The sequence below is a fragment of the Rhodamnia argentea genome, chromosome 4 (assembly GCF_020921035.1).
Source record: "Rhodamnia argentea isolate NSW1041297 chromosome 4, ASM2092103v1, whole genome shotgun sequence".
Lineage (NCBI taxonomy): Eukaryota > Viridiplantae > Streptophyta > Magnoliopsida > Myrtales > Myrtaceae > Rhodamnia > Rhodamnia argentea.
This window is the reverse complement of record NC_063153.1, coordinates 3,638,399-3,658,605: the sequence shown is the minus strand read 5'-3', so window position 1 is coordinate 3,658,605 and position 20,207 is coordinate 3,638,399. Positions and strand designations below refer to the sequence as shown.

At 43.9% G+C, this 20,207-nt stretch overlaps 1 pseudogene; it reads right to left on the bottom strand.

Annotated features, from left to right (window-relative positions):
* Positions 1-469: 469 nt before the first annotated feature.
* Positions 470-3,343, bottom strand: LOC125314944 (annotated as a pseudogene).
* Between the last annotated feature and the right edge of the window lie 16,864 nt (positions 3,344-20,207).

Here is a 20,207-nt window from a genome sequence, read left to right as displayed (position 1 = left end):
TCTTCTCATCTCCTCCGGACGTCGACTCCCGTTTCCTATAAAAACAAAAGGAAACAAGTCGAGTCAAGATGTTCAAAATTTTAAATCCCGAAGCGATTTCTTCTCATCTCCTCCGGACACCGACTCCCGTTTCCCGTAAAAAGAAAAGGAATCAATTAGTTGAAGATATTCAAAATTTCAAATCCCGAAGCGACTTCCTCCCGTCTTCTTCGGACGTTGGCTCCAGTTTCTGTAAAAAACAAAAGGAAACCATCGATTAAAGATGTTCAAAATCAGTAATCCAAAATAACGGATAACTTCCCTGTTTTGATCAATTGCTCTGCAAAGTTCTTCATGATTCCCAGTCCACCTACAAAATACGAACGTATGCAAATGCATGTATGCGAATGTCATGTGAATGCAAAATCTTTATGTGACTCAGATCTGCTCATTAATCGCTCCGAAGCTAAATTTTATTTCAAGGATAATATCTCTTCACGGCGTCCGCATTTCTTGGACTCGCCAATTCTTCTCCATCTATGTTTACAAGTATAAGAGCTCCCTCGGATAAGACCTTTTGAATCACGTAGGGGCCTTCGTAATTTGGCATAAATTTTCCTCCTGGATGTTGGGCATTTGGGAGCATTTTCTTCACAACTAGCATCCCTGTTTCAAAATTTCTGGGCTTGACCTTCTTATTAAAAGCTCTGGCTACTTTCTTCCGATAGCTTTGACCATGACAGATGGCCCTTAATCGTTTTTCATCAATCAAATTCAATTGTTCATATCTCTGTCGGCTCCACTCATCTTCCGTGAGCTCTACCCGAGACAGAATCCTTAAAGAGGGGATTTCCACCTCTACCGGTAGGACTGCTTCCATACCGCATACCAAAGAGTAGGGAGTTGCCCCGGTTGAAGTACGGATCGAAGTTCGGTAGGCCATGAGAGCATATGGCAATCTCTCATGCCAATCTCGATATTTCTCAGCGGTTTTAGCTAATATCTTCTTGATGTTCTTGTTCGCCGCTTCCACGGCTCCATTCATTTGTGGGCGGTAAGGTGAAGAATTAAGGTGTCGTATCTTAAATTGTTCCAATAAGTAATCGACCACCTTGTTGTTCAGATTGGAGCCATTATCCGTAATGATGGCTCTTGGCACTCCGTATCTTGAGATGATATCCCTCTTGATGAATTTAGCTACACTATTCGCAGTGACATTGGCATATGAGCTAGCTTCAATCCATTTGGTGAAATAATCAATAGCCACCAGAATAGAGCGATGTCCGTTGGAGGCCTTTGGGTTGATAGGGCCAATCATATCAATTCCCCACATGCGGAATGGCCATGGTTCTGACATTTGATGTAGCTCGGTTGGTGGCGCATTTATCTTGTCGCCGTACACCCGACATTGATGACAGGATCTAACATGTTGGTTGCAATCCGACTCGATAGTCATCCAAGAATACCCGAGTCTCATGATTTTCTTGGCGAGAAGATGACCGTTCATATGCGGCCCGCACTCTCCTTCATGAATCTCTTTCATAATGAGATTTGCTTCTTTTGAGTTCACGCACCTCGCCAGGACCGAGTCAAAGGATCTCTTGTATAAGATCTGTCCGCCGAGGAAGAATTTAGATGCCATCTTACTTATGTATTTCTTATCTTCCGGTTGGTCGTCCTGCGGGAATTTGCCCTTCAATAGGTAATTCTTGATGACATGATACTACGGTTCTTCATCCAGTTCTTCTTCAATGACCATGCAGTATGCGAGTTGCTCCAAGATGTCAATCCTTAATGGCTCTATTTCAAGGCCATCTTACACTTGTAACATAGCTGATAAAGTGGCTAGAGCATCTGCGAAATGGTTCCGAGTTCTTGGTAGATATTCAAAAGTGATCTCCTCAAAATGTTGGATCGGTTCTTCGAGGTATTTATGATAAGGGATAAGCTTGGGATCCTTCGTCTTCCACTCCCCTTGAGTTTGTAAAATAATCAACATGGAGTCTCCATATACCAGTAGCTTCTTTATCTTTAATGATACGGCCAACAGTAACCCAAGTATGCAGGCTTCATATTCAGAAATATTGTTGGTGCAGGGGAATACCAACTTAGCTGAAATCGGATAATGTTGATCTTCGGGGGATATCGAATCAGCTCCTGTACCTGATCCAGTGAGGTTCACTGCGCCGTCAAAATACATTGTCCATTTGTCTTCAGATATGTTCGGGATTTGACCTCCTTTATTTTGCTTTAAAACATCCTTAGGAGGATTCTCGGCTAGCATGTCTGCAATTGCTCTTCCCTTGACAAACTTTTGGGGAGAGGTTTTGATATCGAACTCTGAAAGCAGTATTTGCCATTTAGCCATCTTTCCCAACAATGTCGGCTTTTCCAAAAGGTACTTGATAGGGTCATTTTCAGTGACCAGCTCTATATGATAATGCAGCGTATACTGCCTCAATCTGTGGAGGACCCGGACCAATGCTACGCAAGTCCTTTCCACTTCTGGGTACTTGGATTCAGATGTTGTGAACTTTTTGCCCAAATAGTATATGGCCCGTTCCTTATAATCCTTGGGGTTAGTTTGAGCTAATAAAGCTCCCAAGGACTCATCATTAACCGTCAGATATAGAGTTAAAGGAACGTTAGGGATAGGAGGTACCAACACTGGAGGCTGTACCAAATATTCCTTGATCTTCTCAAACGCTTGTTGACATTCCGCATCCCATTTGACCTTCGCACCTTTCTTCGGGAGCTTGAAAAAGGGTTTTGCCGTTTCTGATAGTTGAGATATAAATCTGGATATATAATTCAATCTTCCAAGTAGGCCCCTTACTTCCTTGACAGTGGCGGGAGTTCCTATTTCCCATATGGCTTTGATCTTGGAGGGGTCGATCTCAATACCACGGCTGCTCACCACAAATCCTAGCAGCTTTCCCGATCTTGCGCCAAATCCGCATTTTGCGGGATTCAGCTTGAGATTGTATTTTCTCAATCGATCAAATAACTTCTTCAGCACTTTAACATGGTCTTCTCCAGGCTTGGACTTGGCAATCATATCGTCCACATAGACCTCAATCTCCTTATGTATCATATCATGAAAAAGGGTCACCATAGCCCTCTAGTATGTTGCCCCTGCATTTTTCAATCCAAAGGGCATTACCTTGTAACAAAAGGTTCCCCATTGAGTAGTGAATGAGGTCTTGATCTTATCTTCTTCCTTCAACATGATCCGATTATATCCCGAGAATCCATCCATAAAGGAGAATAATTCAAAGCCCGCAGATCTGTCGACAAGCACATCAATGTGCGGTAGAGGAAAATCATCCTTGGGACTAGCTTTGTTCAAGTCCCGATAATCCACGCATATTCTAATTCTCCCATCCTTCTTCTTAACCGGTACGATGTTGGCGACCCAATCAGCATATGGGACAGCCTCGATAAATCCAACCTTAAGGAGCTTCATGACCTCTTCCTTAATCTTATCCGCCATTTCAGGATTCATTCTTCCGGGCGATTGATTTACGGGTGTGCAAGAAGGATTTGTGGGCAGAGCATGCTCCACAATTTCACGATCTAGACCCGGCATGTCAAGATATGACCAGGCGAAGATATCTTGATATTCTTTGAGCAAAGCCGTCATTCTTAAAACATCTGCTGCGGACGGGTGTCCTCCTATTTTCACTTCCTTAACGCAATCAGAATCCCCCAAATTAATAGTGATAGGTTCTTCAGAAATAGGAGGCTTAGATTCTTCGAAACAATCCCATTCTTTCTTGATATCGCTCACATCAACCTCGTCTATATCAACTTCGCATGCATAGTCATCGAGCTGATCCGAGTCACATATTAACCTATTATGTATGGGTGGGATGACATGCCCGAAATGCACCATGAAAGGTTAGTATTCAAAGATGATAAATTTGATGGATGCATGTTTTTTATCATGAAAACATTTTTCAAATTCCAATTTTTAGACAAAGAAAGGAGAGCTAGTCCACGATCTTCCGGACATCCCGGCTCTCAAAAGCTATTTAAAACCCCGGACCATATGGCGGATCGGGCCTCAAGTCTCATGGTAGAATCAATTGTCATCATCGGACCAATCCGTTGCTCCACATGTCTGTAATCAAATTTGTGATGATTTTCATTAATAAATGCAACTAAGAGTAATACAAGATTGCGCTTCTTGGATCGCAACATGCGACCCAAAGGGTGCCAAAACATCAAAAAGCTTTAAAGCAAATGCAGTAATCAAAATGCATTAAAGATAAAGTTCAGAAAGAGCCTTTTACTCGGGGGTGGGGAAATCATCGTCCAGCCACTCAATTATCACGTTCACCCGATTATCCAGGAACGGGTTGAATAAGTCCGGCTCTGCATCCTCGGAGATGTCCTCATCTTCCAGCCATTTGCCTCCCTTAGAAAATACCTCAGATAAGGAGTTCAGAAACATCTTCCCTCTAGCTTTCCATGCATTGGTGCCTACAAAACGGCCACCTTGGCGTCCATGGCGTCCGCGGTCTCCATAACACTTGTTTCGACCTCTGCCTCGACTCGTGTTATTCTTCACTATTCCATTATAACCCGGACCAACCTTGTGGTCATTTGAGTTCAAATTCAAAGGGTTACGGATTCCCCGACCGTGTTTCCCTAATCCAGCCCCTAGAATAAATCTATTCGAGAGTAGCACTTTTCCCGCCATAGTCGCAGGTCTCGAAAGCTCGGGTGCGACCACCTTTGCATCCGGTGACACATGCATGACAGATACAATGTTGAAGGTATGATAACTCAGCTCCTCCTCCTTTGAAGGCTCGACGTATGGAACCATCCCTTTTAAAGCGGCCCGATGTCCTGTCTCGCCATGGACGGTGATCAACTGACCCTTGACCACAAATTTTAACTTTTGATGCGGGGAGGAAGGTACCGCTCTAGAGACATGAATCCACGGTCTTCCCGGGAGCAAGGTGAAGGCGCTAGGAATATCCAATACTTGGAACGGTATAGAAAATGTTACCGGTCCAATGACAATGTCCAATTCGATCTCTCCCACCACATTCTTGGAGACTCCGTCAAATGACTAGATGGTGGCCTTGGATGTCTTCACAAAATCTTCATTGATCCCCAAGCTTCTCAAAGTGCTCAGAGGACATAGGTTAAAAGCAAAGCCATTATCAATCGGGACGTGAGGGACCTCCTTCCCGTGGCACCTCACGGCGATATAGAGGGCTTTGTTGTGGACACGCCCCTCTCTTGGGAAATCCTCATCCGAGAAGGATATCTGGTCCTTCAGAAGGATAGCACCCACAAAGTCTTCCGGTTGCACTTCGTTAATTGTTTCCGGAACATGCACTTCATCCAGCACCTTCAAAAGGGCATTCTTGTGCTTTTCAGAATTCTTGAAGAGATCTAATAAGGAAATCAGTGCCGGCATTTTCCGCAGTTGGTCAACGACCTCATATTCACCGGTCCTTACGACCGATTGCAACTTCTCAACCTCTTCCGCAGTTGGGACTCTCTTTTCAGAATCCGCTTCTCTCGGGGGATAACACCTTCCGGATCTCATTATGGCGTCAATCTCGCCCGTTCCATAATCCCAGTGAACTGCCCTTGAATTATACTCCTCAACCGGCGGCAACTTAATCTTCACCGGCATGATCTTTTCTGGTGATGATGGTTGTTCCGAACTAGAAGCTTCCAACTCCCAGCTATCTACTTTGTTCAAATCAATCATGAAACGAATCGGGGTATCTACCATCCCGATCATTTCATCCTCATGAACATCCTCGGGGTTATGTTACGGACTTGGCCTTACCAGTACGGCATTTTCTTCATCCGGATCCCTCTGCCTTTCCCTTCTGACTCTTAGGATAATCCCCTCAATTCTCATACCAATCTCCACCATATGTTGGAACGACGAGTAAGTGTACGCATACATGCGGTCAAAGTATTCCGCCGGAAGTGACTTCGATACGAACTCCACCATTTCTCTCTCCGACGGCGGCGGTTGTACCATCACAGCATGTTTCTTCCATCTTCTCGCAAAGAGTTCAAAACTCTCATCTTCACCTTTCCTAATATTCAACAAATTAGCCTTAGTGAAATAACCTCTGATTCCAGTTTCAAAGTGTCGTATAAAGTGCTCCGATAAATCCTCCCAGCTCGGGATCTAGTCCAGATCGATTGATTGGAACTACACCAGTGCGGGGCCCGCCGATCTATGTCCGAAATTCCGAATCAACGTTTCATCATTTTCATGATGGCCAACCATTTGGCGAAGATAATATGAGACATGTGCCGGAGGACACCCAGCGCCATTATACTTTGTACGGAAGACCATTCTCGGGTTCACGCCTTGGGGCGGAACATTTCTTGCTTGGGTGAGTGGCGTAATCGGTTCCTTCAACTCATCCATTTTCCTCGACACATTGTCCCCTTGCTCTTCCAAGAGAGCGATCTTTCAATTTTGTGTGTCTATAGCCCGCCGTATCTCCGGAATCTGCATGCTTTCTTCTACTGCCATGGTATTCCTTTTGGTCATCAATTGCGATAAATCTGCTACCATGTTTGTCAAATGACGCATGTGCGTCTCCAGATTAGAAAGTCGCATATCGACCTCTCGATTCTCCCGTTCATTCCGAGGGACCGCCTGGTCCTTGACTTCATCGACCGTTCCCACAAATTCTTCACTTTCGGGGTCGTCCATTCCACCCCACCCATCGGGGACTACATCTCCAGAATCGACAAAAAAGCTTGGGGGTGCCGAATACAACACTTTAAAGTTGTAACCACCACTATCTTCCCCAGACTTGTCAACTATTTCGCCCCTCTCTAGGGCTTTCTTCATAAATCTTTTATCGCCTCGGCGTGCTTTATCCAGGCGAATCTCATATTCGTCTATCTCTTCAATTTCTTGGCCATCTTTGATGCTCGTCAAATATCCCGAGGGTATTTTCAAAACAGCTCCCCTCGTAGGTTTCATCGCAAATTCTTCAGATAGCATGCTCACCGCCACGTAGGTCCCCTTGAAAGCGACGTCTTCCATTTTTCCTATGACGCCCAGGTTAATCAGCTTTTCCAAGCAAGCTTCTTTTTGCTCCCGGGAAATACTTTCTCCTTCCGAGTATTGCGAGGCCAATGTCAAGACATCCCGCATTTTACTCATGTCCACTATGAACTCCAGAACCTCTTCCTCTTCATCTCCAAAGATCGCGTTCACCTCGTGATGCTCGGGTAGCGGGTTCTGCTGCACATTTGGTTCAGCTTTATCAAACTCTAGAACTTTTCCGTCGATCAATGCTTGCACCTTGAACTTCAAAGCAAGACAGTTGTCCGCATTATGCCCTCTTTCTCCCATATGGTATATGCGCGTCCGGGTCTCATCATACCCAGGAAATCTTGGCGGGTGAGCTCTAGGTGGCTCCTTTGCAACTAAGCGGTTCTCCAGAAGCATGGGTAATAATTTGGATAAGGGTCGGGGTAGTGGGGTGAAAACAATTTGATTCTTTTTTCTGAATTCCGGTGGTTTGGAAGCGGTCCAGGAGGACATTCCTTGAGTAGGGATTGAAGACGAGAAATTTCTGGGCTTTGGCGGGTTAGGGACAAAAGCTACTTCTCCAGTTTGCTCCCTATTATCCCTTCTCAAAGGGTATTGGCGTTTGAAAGGCGCCTCGGGTATCTTCTTTTCTCTTAATACCCACTCGTGGCGCTCCGCCACCTTAATCAGGTGCGCAAATGTCCGACACCCAGAGGTGTTCAGCTTGTCGAAAAATTCAAATGGAAGGGCCTTGAGAAAAAGGTCTATTAGTTCTTCTTCCGGGACGGACGGCTTTCCCCGCACGGCCAACGCTCTCCATCTCTGGGCGTAGGCGCGAACGGCCTCACTCTTTCCCTTTACAGCTTCGAGAAGGTCCTCTCTAGTGAGAGCGGTCAAAGTGTTAAACTTGTATTGCCGAAGGAATTCATCTCGCGGTTTGTCCCAATCGGCGAGCCTCTCTGGCTCCAATTCAATGAACCACGCTAGGGCTGCCCCGGATAGGCTTTCCTGGAAGGTGTTAACCAGTAACGGAACATTGTCCGAGAATTGCGACATTCGGCGCAAGTAATACTTCAAGTGCGCTTTGGGACACCCGATCCCATTATATCTCCTCACAAAGTCTGGTTCCTTGTAATCAGCGGGAACCTCTATCTTTTCGAACGGTGCAACCTTGTCAAACGTCGAGAGTTCATAACCCCGACTCGCCAAACACTCTTCGATCTTAGCAAGCCTTCTTATCTCCTCTTCCATTTTGAGGACCTGTTTCTCTTTCTTTTCCAAATCTATCACAATAGGAGGATCCTTAGGCGGTCTCTCCGGATTCGGAGTTGGATTAGCGGCGGGCGCCGGATTAGCGTTCGCTCCATCGGATGACCCCGCGGGGGCTTGAAAATTAGGATCGACGGGGTATCTCCCCTGGCTTGCAATCATCATTGCCTTCATCTCCGCCACCATCGTGGCGATCATATTCATTTGATTTTCCAGATTACCCACACGAGGTGCGAGCTCCTCTTGTTCCATCCTTAATTTGCGCGTCTTGCTACGAGTCCTCGTATTTATCACTCACCTGTTTTCAGAACATCAAATTAGTATGGGAAATATTAAAGGATTGGATACATTGATCCGTGGTAATTGACTTTTCTATATGTATGCATGAAATGCTCATAAAAGAAATAATATGTATTTATTACAAACCAGATTGTTCAAAAGCATCTAAAAGATAACAAGTATGTAAAATCTAAATGGGGGAATGGATCTATCCAAGTCGGGGACGCTTCCACTCTTCTTGCTCTTCTGATCCATCGGAATCCCACAAGTATGGGTCTTCTCCTTCTTCTGACATCCACCGCTCTGGATCTTCGGGAATGTACGGCTCTACTCCCGGTACATACGATACTATGTACTACGGCTCATATGACTCCACCTCTTCAATCCAAGGAGATACGCACTCGGGTACATATGGCTCAACCGTCGATTGGCGATACTCCTTAAACTTCTGGATATACTCCTTGGAGGCTCAGTAAATGTTCATCTCGTCGTCCAAATAGTCCGGCCATTCAACTTGTTGCGGTGGGGAGTTCTTCAAAGCAAGTAGAATGAGCTTAATCCGAGATTGATATAACTTCTTCGCCTCTTTTGTAAGCTTCCCACGTGTCATGTCGAATGAGAAAATCCCGGGACAAACATCCGGTGGTATCTCTTGTAGAACTCCAAATTGCCTCACCACTCGGATGGGATAATATGCCACAGCGCAAGTACATCCCAATAGGGGGATAGGACTATCTTCAACACCCGAAATGCGAACCTCCACGATCTTAGGCCAAGTCAGACGCCACTGAATATGTTCGGGTTTCAAATTGTCCAATAGCTCAACCCACCTTTTAAATGAATATTTGGGTACAAAGGATTGACACTTAAGGAAGGATCTAAGAGGGTGGACATGCTCATTGATCTCATAGCACCCCACTCGGAGTTGGAAAGTCTTTATATGAGAGGTGAACCACAAGTGGAGTAATCCGCTAGACGCTTGGAAAACAGCCTTTTTTGAAGATTTGGAACGATTTAGGGAGAGGAAGGTCTCAGCTAATATCATGTACGAATAATCCCAGCGACAACATGCTTGTCCGGCTATATGGGTTATGGAAGGGTTAAAAGTAGTTCTAGAAGTTGGGAATAGGACAAATGCAAAGAAAGCCAAGATGAACACCTTTCCCGATTTATGACCGGTTTCGGTGGGTAAAGAAGAATAATTGTCGAAAAAGAACGAGAAGGTGAACTTGTTAGAATTGGACTTATAAACTTTTTCAATCTCGGAAGTTTTAAGGCGAAGGAAACTCGATAACGAACGAGTGGAGTCCATGTCCAAAGGGGGTTGAGCTATACGTTCTTCAAATTTGGCCCCGATAATAGCGGTATACTCCTCAAGCGTAGGGGTCAGCTCTAATCCTCGGAAGTTGAATGTTATCGTGCGTGCGTCCCACGTCTTGGCTAGTGCTTGAATGAGCGCCGGTTGGTATTCCACTTTGATCAAATCTAAAAGTCGTCCCAAACGTCCTTTGACGTAGGCCTTGTTGACGATGTCGAGGCGATCCCACCATATAGAGAGTTATTTGCGTGGTACCGGAATGATCTTGATGTCTCCATTCCCCATGATCGATCTAAAAAGAATGCAAAAATGATGATCCTAAAGTCAATTACCACGCTTTAATATGCATATGCATGAAATGTGATGCAAATATGCTAACCAAATTCCATGTCATCTTTTGGTAACATGAGGGTCAACTACTCTCACTTGACCCATATAAGCCAAATAGGGTAGTTACGGACCTAATCTCACCCAAAGATGGCATGTAATTTGATTAGGATCGTTTAAGCGTAATCGGGGTAGAAAGTCGCTCACAAATTGATGACTCGTGGAATTTACAAGTCTAATACAATAAAGTCAAAATAGATAGAACATGATAGTATCTAAAGATGTTCGGATAATAAATGTCGATAAAAGGTACATAATCGACTCAAAATATAATAAAATCTAGAAAATGCCCCAAAGTCGTACTAATCTAGACAATCGGGACGGTATCCTCATCGGATGAAATCTCCACTATCTCGGGAAGCTTGACATCTTCTTCGTCATCGGAGGGTATGGTGATAACTTCCTTCTTCTTAATCGGGGAGTGTTTTGGGGCCGTCTTGGTCGCACGAGGCTTCTTTGCCAATTTCATGTACAACTCCCAAATTCTTTCTTTCTCGCGCTCGAGTTCCAAATATCGTCCACATCGGGTATAATCGCAACTCTCGCTACGGATGCGGTTCCGTCCATTGAGCTCTCGTCCATGAACAAATCCAAAGACTCGGAATGTAGCGGGTACTCGGTCCTCGCGTCGAATGGTCCTCCGCTCCCATGTGAATACATTGGGTACATCAACACGACCTCGGGACGCCATCTATCTAAAAAGGAAAATTTGACCTTCAACCCCGATCACTTAAACGATCTTACAAATTGTGATGATATGTCGTGAAAATGCATGATATACAAAATTTAAATTTACAAGTTCAAAATAAAGAGGGTAGAAAGCCTTACCAACCGATGTTACTCTTTTTTTTTGTTTTTGGTTTTAGGTATACCAACCGTCCATTTCACATGCGCATGAGACAAGTGAGATTCAACTCTAAAGAAATCAAAAAAGCTCGGGTATGGACCTAAAAAGGCTCCCGCTATACAAATCGATGGGCCGCCCACAAGCGCAATCAAACAACAAGTGGGTAGGACCATCAATCTTGCATAGCGAGCGGGATCAAGTATGGTCAACCCAAGTGCAATCAAACACAAGAGCTTCGCATACCGATCCCGATTTATGGCGACCTAAAAGGTGATTTCGCGGCTCGGGTTTAGGCGCTTGTGTGTGCAGTGTCGTGATCCTCAAAATATGCAAGACATGCATCACAATTTATATTCAAAACACCGCTTCTAAATTTGCATAAATAAACAAACAATCCAAAACTCCATATACGCATCAAAAAATGGTTAGCAGAGACGCCACCCCTTATAACTCCCATCTGCATCAACATTTAACACTTTTTGTTAGTGAACATACCTCATCTTCAAGAGCATCTGCAGGAAACTAGGTCGAAAAACAATCAACATTTTTATCGGCTTAAGTCCTCTTATATCTCCCCGGTGGAGTCGCCGATCTGTCGCGACCTTCTCCCGGAAATTTTTCCCCTTTTCATGGGATGGCGTAGGGTTAACGAGCCGATCCCTTTCATATATATTTTATGTGTTTTAATGTATGTGTATGGGATCGCGGGTCTCTCCCAAGACCCATTACTCGAATCGCGATGTCGGGTAAAATTTATCAAATATCGAAATTGACCTTGTGTGGTCGGGTGGCATGTGCGATGTGTACATGCAATTTGGAGTCGCCACCGATCGATTTATTGGAAGATACGATTGGAAAACCTTACCGAGCGGTCGGGAGAAACCGTTCGGTTCCGCGAAAACCAGAGATTTTTGGGTCCGGGGACTTGGTTACGCCAAGATTCGAATTGACGTCCTTTCGGTTACCGATGTTGAGTATTTTTCTAACCTAGGATTTCATGCAGATGCGATATCGGGTGAGGTAGGTCCTAACAAATTCTAAGTACTCATGCGGATGGGAATTTTACTATCCTAATCAATCACAATCAAGAAATTTAATGCACAATCAAAATCATCACAAGCAATCAAATCAATCAATCAAGGTTTGATATGTCTAAAATGGCCCTATCGGCCCACACAAAAAATCAAATTTGGTTGTTGGGGTGATTTGGTAAAAATTTGGGGCGAAAAGGCCCGGAAGGGTAGAATGGTCATTTTTGGGGTTCGGGACCCGAAAATCACAAAGTTTTGATTTGGCCAGTTGAATGTGGCCATTTCCCATTTTTTGTGATTTTCTTGAATTTTTCTAATTTTTCTAATTTTTGGAATTTTTATTTATTTTTTTAAAAATATTGGAAATTTTCCGGATCGACACAGATCGACCCTCGAAGTCTCAAAATTTTTTATCCAGACTTTATGAGTCCCGAATCGACCTAGGAATTTTTTAGAAATTTTTGTGTAAAATCTGGGAATTTTTATGAATTTTCTAAGTATTTTTGCAATTTTTTTGGATTTTTGGAAATTTCTTTTTATTTTTTATTATTTATTATTATTTTTTTATTAATAAACCGGACCGGGTCAACCGGTCAACCCGGTCCGACCGCCCACAGACTACTCGTAACATATCAAAACGACACCGTATTTGTTTTTTTTACTTATTTTCTATTTTCTAAGCTATTTTCTAATATTCCGAATATAACAAAAATAAATGGACGGCTGAGATCAATCACGGATTTGATCTCAGCCGTCGACTCACACTTATTCAAAACGATGCCGCTTCAGGTTCTTTACACAAAACGGCGCCGCATCATTCAATACTTTGGACGATCACGATCTAACCTAGATTCAAATCCGAGCCGTCAATCCCTTCTAACAAAAACGACGACGCTTCTTTTAGTACGTTGGACGGCCACGATCTCTTCTAGATCTGATATGAACCATCCATTTACCTATGATTCAAAACGACGCCGTATCCTTTAGCATCCCGAACGGCCACGATTAAACCCGGACTCGATCCCCACCGTTCATTACATCTAATACCAAAACAACGTCGCTCATGCATGAACTAAACGGCACCGTTTGATATTTCTTATTTCTATCTAACATAAACTAATTTCCGAAATTAAAAATACAGATCCGACGGCTGAAAATTAAATCCACCGATTTATCTCAGCCGTCGAATCAGATCTGAGTCGGCTCGTTCGCGCCAACGGCCGAGCCGACTCGGATCCGAGCTGAACTCGTAAACAGATGACACCTGGACCTTTGACTCGCCGACTCGGGCCACCTCATCGTCTTCAACCTTCCGCCGGCGAGACAATGGACGGCCGAGAGCTTTTGGCGACGATCCAACGGCGAGTTCTCAACCAAATCGCATGAAACCGACCCCTATCGACTCGTCTCAACTTCTATTTTAACACATATCAGAATCGAACGAACTCATCAACCAAGTCTCGAGAACCAGGCTACGCACGGTTGCGACATCTCGAACCTCAATCAGACGATTCAGAGCATAACTACTAAATTCATTCACGGGATCAACTTGAATGAGGTTTAGAAACCTTACCTGCAGGTCCTATTGACCTGGTTTGGTCTAGGATTTCCTAGACAGGCTTCAACAGGGAATGGCGATGGAGGTTGGATTTTGCGGACTCGATTGACGGGTTTTATGCAAAATCGAAAGAAACAGGATATGCAGAAGTGGTCGGTGTAGTTCAAAGGCTAAAACGCACACAAAAATTCCAAAGATCGAGCTCGCGACCGTGAGGTGCCATGAACGTGCCGAGTTGAGGTCGGAAGATCGATTCACCTTTTTTGGACGTGCGAAGTCGATCGAGCTATGTAGATCGCTTCTCCAAGGTTCAAGTAAGCTTCCTGAAGTAGCGGCGAGCTTCGATTTCCTCTAGATTGTCTCCGCGAAGAACTTGCGGGTTTGCTCGAAAATCTGGCTATGGCGGCTTCCGAGAGCTTCTCTCTCAAGCTTTCTCTCTCTCTCTCTATTCTGTTTTGTCTCGTGAGCACGAATGAGCCCCCCTCTCTTGATCCAGAACCTTCCTCGCTATTTATATCCAATTTTCGAATTTGTGCGCATCGGGTGCGAAATGGCCGAGCTCCCTCACGTGCTAATCACATGCGTTTTGGTCGCCGGACGGTGACGGAGTTGGTTAAAACTCCGTCCACGTCCGTTTGGCCCGCCGTCGAACCAAAACGCGCACGAATTGAGTTCTGGTTCGCACATGTTGACTTTTGGGCATGCCGTGCCTTTGACCTTCGATCCCGCCGTGCCGCTAGTGGCAATTGACGCGGGCTGACTCGCACAACAAAAACCCTAAATTAATTGGTTCAATTATACACGAATTGACCTTCAATTTGGCCATTAAAATCCAACTCCCAAATCTGCAAAAACGACCTGTGCTCGCGAAGAAGAAGAAGCACTATTCCGGACCGGTTCGACCGGTCCGACCGGCGGTCGGACCGGTCCGAACCGGTTCGGACGTGCAATTTTCGAAATTAGTCCAAATTTAATGGGAATTTTTGCAATTAAATTTCAAAATTGCACTTAGGGGCCTGGATATTATCTAGAAATGTGTTTTTGCCCAAAATTTCCCATCAATTTCTATGAAAACCCCAAATTTTTCAATATTGCCCAAATTGGGGAAAAGTTCAATTGAGTGTCAATTTGACCAAATTGGACTATGAGACCCATTCCAATCGATTTAGAATGCATGAAAACATAGAGTGACAGTTCGATTTTACAATGATAGTCCCTCAATTAAAAGTAATTTCAAAAATTGGCCAATTGAGGGACTAAATTGCAAACATTTTGGGGATTTGGCCTAATTCGTGCAATTCGCGCAATTGATAGTGCAATTGATCGAATTAAAGTTCAAAGGGGCTACCATTGAATGTCTAGACTCCAAATGTGCAAAAATTGCAAATAAAAAGACTCAATTGGTATTTTTTGTGCAAATTCAACTCTAGGTATTGTGAAGGAACACCTAAAATTGAACTCAATTTTTGACTCTTCTTGAGGTCAACATGAAAAGGGAATTAAAAGAAAAATATTGGACATTTTTATGTATTTTTGTGACCTTGAAAAGTATTTTTTATGAATTTCCAAGTATTTTCCTATTTTCCGAAAATATTAAAAAATGCGAAAAATATGAAAAATTATTTTTTGTTCCAAATTGGTTCCTTAAGCTTGGCCAAGGCTTCCAATGTTGATTTTAAAATTTCTTGATTTTTTGTGAATTTTTAGTGAATTTTGAAAAATAAAACTAAAGGAAAATTGATTAAAAATCGGGTGTCAACATTCCTCAAGGCATTACCTTTTGAATACTTTGATAAGTTGAACACCTCTGGGTGTCAAACATTCGCGCACTTGATTAAGGTGGCGGAACGTCATGAATGGGCGTTGTGGGAGAAGAAGATACCTGACTCATCTTTTAGACGCCAATATCCCGTAAGAAGAGATAGAGAGCAAACCGGAGATGTAGCATTTGTTCCTAACCCACCTAAACCGAAAAATTTTTCACCTTCTACCCCAACCCAAGGATCTTCTTCTTGGACCATCCCTAAACCACCGGAGCCAAGAAAGAGAAACCAACCTGTTTTTACCCCATTGCCTCGACCTTTGTCTAAACTACTACCCATGTTGCTAGAGAACCGATTGCTTGCGAAAGAACCTCCTAGAGCGAATCCTCCTAGGTTCGTTGGGTTTGACGAGACCTAGACATGCGTTTATTACATGGGTGAAAGGGGGCATAATGTTGACAACTGTCTCCCTCTTGAATACAAGGTGCAAACCTTGATTGGCGGTAAGGTCTTGGAGTTTGATAGGGTCGAACCAAACGTGCAACGGAACCCTTTACTAGAACATCGCGAGGTGAACGCGATATTTGAGAGTGATCTTGAGGAGATTCTGGAGTTCATAATGGATGTGGATAGAATGCAAGATATCCAGATGCTAGCTTCACAATACCTTGAGGGAGAGACCATTTCCAGGGAACAAAAAGATGCATGTCTGGAACGGTTGATCAATCTAGGGGTCATTGGAAGGATGGAGGATGTTGCTTTTAAAGGGACCTATGTAACCGTTGATATGGTGGTAGAGGAGTTCGTGATGAAAGCCACAAGAGGAAAGACCTGGAGAGTTCCTTCGGGATACACGATGAATGTCCAAGATGACATAGAAACAGAAGAGCTATATGATTATGAAGTCCGCCTTGAAAAAGCTCGCCAAGGCGACAAAAGGTTCATGCAAAAGGCTCTTGAAAGAGGTGAGATAGTTGACAATCTCGGACGAGATAGCGGAGGCTACAACTTTAAGGTCTTGTATTCGGCACCGCCAAGCTTTTTCATTGATTCAAGAGAAATAGTTCCCGATGGTTGGGGTGGCATGGACAGCCCCAAGACCGAAGAGTTCGTGGTAACGGTTGATAAAGTCAAGAATCAAGATGCCCCTCGGAATGAACAGAAGAATCCAAAGTCCGAAATGTGACTTTCTAATTTGGAAACCCACATACGTCATCCGACAATATGATGGCGGAGTTATCTCGATTAGCAATCAAGAATAATACTACGACGGAGGAAGGGAATATGCAAATCCTGGAGATAAGGAGAACCATCGAAACGCAGAATAGACGGATCGCGTTGTTGCAAGAGCAAGGCGATGATATTTTGAAGAAGGTGGATGAACCGAGAGAGTTGATCGTGCCGATCACCCAAATTAGAAATATTCCGCCCCAAGGCGTGAATCCTAGGGTGACTTTCCGCTTGAAATATGACGGTGCTGGGTGTCCTCTAGCGCATCTCTCGTATTACCTCCGCCAAATGATTGGCCATCATGAAGACGATGAAACGTTGATCCAGAATTTTATGCATAGTTTGAATGGTTCCTTGCTGGCTTGGTTCCAATCAATTGATCTCGATTGGGTCCTAAGTTGGGAAGAACTATCAGAGCACTTCGTGCGACCCTTTGAAGCCGAGATTAGAGGATACTTCACCAAAGCCAACTTGTTGAACATCAGAAAAGGAGAAGACGAGAGCTTTGAACTCTTCGCGGAAGGTGGAAAAAACATCTTTGTGATGGTACAACCACCACTATCGGATAGGGAAATGCTGGAGTTTATGCTCAAGTCATTGCCGATAGAGTATTTTGACCGTATGTACGCATACATATTTCTCTTTCCAGCACATGGTGGATATTGGTATGAGAATAGAGGGCATAATCATGAGAGTCGGGAGGGAAAGACAAAGGCGTTTTGATGAAGGAAGCATCGCTGATACAATGCTCGCGATGCCATGTCCCGAACATAATCTCGAAAGCGACCATGAGAATGAGATGATTGGGATGGTGGACGCCCCTATCCGTTTCGTGATTAATCTGAATAAAGTGGATAAATGGGAAGCTTCCAGTTCAGAAAAACCGTCAACATTAGATTCATCTTATGAGGAAGCGATGGAAGTCTCGAAAGATCGGGATGATAGAATCAAGCTCGTGAAGTTAAACTGCCACCCGTGGAAGAATATGACCCGAAAACAGTACATTGGGATTACGGGACCGGCGAGATCGACGTCATAATGAGATCTGGAAGATGTTATGCTCCGAGAGAGATGGAGCCCGAGAAGAAAGCGCCGACCTCGGAAGAAGTTGAGAGGCTTCAATTGATTGTGAGAACTAGTGAGTATGAAATCGTCGATCAACTTCGAAAGATGCCTGCACAAATCTCCTTGTTGGACCTCTTTAAAAATTCAAAGAAGCATAAGAATGCCCTTCCGAAGGTACTAGACAAAGTGCACGTTCCTAAGACTATCAACGAAGTCCGGTTGGGAGACTTCGTGGGAGCCATTCTTTTGAAGGATCGAGTTTCTTTCTCGGATGAAGATTTCCCGAGAGAAGGGCGGGTTCACAACAAGGCTCTCTACATCGTCGTAAGGTGCCATGGAAAGGAGGTGCCCCATGTCTTGATTGATAATGGCTTAGCTTTTAATTTGTGTCCTAACACTCTGAAGAGCTTGGGGATAAATGAAGACTTCGTCAAGACGTCCAAGGCGACCATTCGTTCGTTTGATGGGGTTTCCAAGAATGTAGTGGGCGAGATTGAACTGGATGTCTCCATTGGGCCGGTAACTTTTTCCATACCATTTCAAGTACTGGATATCCCTAGCGCATTTACTTTTCTTTTGGGAAGACCGTTGATCCATGTGTCAGGAGCGGTGCCTTCTTCTCTACATCAGAAGGTTAAATTTGTGGTCCAAGGCCGTCCGATCACTATCTATGGAGAAACAAGGCATTGCGCTTCTATGAAAGGAATGGTTCCCTGCATTGAGCCCCTAAAGGAGGATGAACTTAGTTATCACACATTGGATGTCATATCCATCATCCATATACCATCCGATGCAAAGATAACTACTCCGGAGTTGTCAAAGTCTGCAACTATGGCTGGAAAGGTGTCCTCACAAATGGTTTCATTCCTCGCACCGGATTGGGGAAGTATGGCTAGGGAATTCATAATCCCTTGAGTCTTAATTCAAATGATCACAAGGTTGGTCCGGGATATAAGGGAATGGTAAGACATGACACAGGTCAAGACCGAGGTCGAAACAAGTGTTATAGAGACCAAGGACGTTGTGGACACCGAGATAGTCGTTTCATTGGCACCAATGCCTGGAAAGCTAAAGGGAAAATGTTCGAAAGTCCCTTGTCTCAAGTATTCTCCAAAGGAGGTAAATGGCTTGAGGATGAAGATATTTCTGATGCTGCGGAGCCGGACTTATTCAACCCATTTCTCGACAATCGAGTGAATGTGATCATTAAATGGCTCGATGACGACTTTCCCACTCCCGAGTAAAAGGCTCTTTCTGAACTTTATCTTTCACTGCATTTCAGTTCTTGCATTTGTTTCTTACAACTGAAGCTTTTTGCTATTTCATCTTTTAAGCACCCTTTGGATCTCATTTCGTGATTCAAGAAGTGCGGTATTATATTGCCATTAGTTGCATCTATCAATAGAAATCATCACCGGTTTTATTAAGGACGTATGGAGTAACGGATTGGTCCGATGATGACAATTGCCCCGACCATGAAACTTGAGGCCTAATCCGCCATATGATTCTTGATTTTCAAAATGGCAATTGAGAACCAGGATGTCCAGAAGGTCAAGGACTAGTTCTCTTTTCTTTTTCTTCAAAAAGCAAATTTGAAAATGTTTTTGTTAAAATAGGTCATGCATTCTTTGATTTCACCATTTTAGCGTACCAACCTTTCATGATGCATTTCGGGCATATCATCCCTCCCATGCATAACAGGTTAATATATGACTCGGATCATCTCGATGACTACTCATATGAGGTTGATGAAGAAGAAGCAGATGTGAGTGATATCAAGAAAGAATGGGATTGTTTTGAAGAGTCCAAACCTCCTATTTCTGAAGAACCTATTGTTGTCAATTTGGGAGACTCGATTTGTGTTAAAGAGGTGAAAATAGGGGGACATTTATCCGCAATCGACGTTTTGAGAATGACGGCATTGCTTAAAGAATATCAGAATATTTTCGCCTGGTCATATGCTGACATGCCCGGATTAGACCGAGATATAGTGGAACATGCTCTGCCCATAAATCCTGCTTGCACGCCGGTTAATCGGCCATGTAGAAGAATGAACCCCGATTTGTCCGATAAGATCAAAGAAGAAGTAATGAAGCTTCTCAAAGTAGGGTTCATCGAAGCCGTTCCGTATGCTGATTGGGTTGCTAACATTGTATCGATTAAGAAGAAGGATGGGAGAATCCGAATATGCATTGACTATCGAGATCCGAATAAAGCTAGTCCAAAAGACGACTTCCCATTACTGCATATTGACGTGCTTGTAGATAGCACCGCGGGTTTTGAATTATTTTCCTTCATGGATGGCTTTTCGGGATATAATCAAATCATGCTAAAAGAAGAAGACAAGATCAAGACTTCGTTCGTCACCCAATGGGGGATTTTCTGCTATAAAGTCATGCCCTTTGGGTTGAAAAACGCAGGGGCAACATATCAAAGAGCTATGGT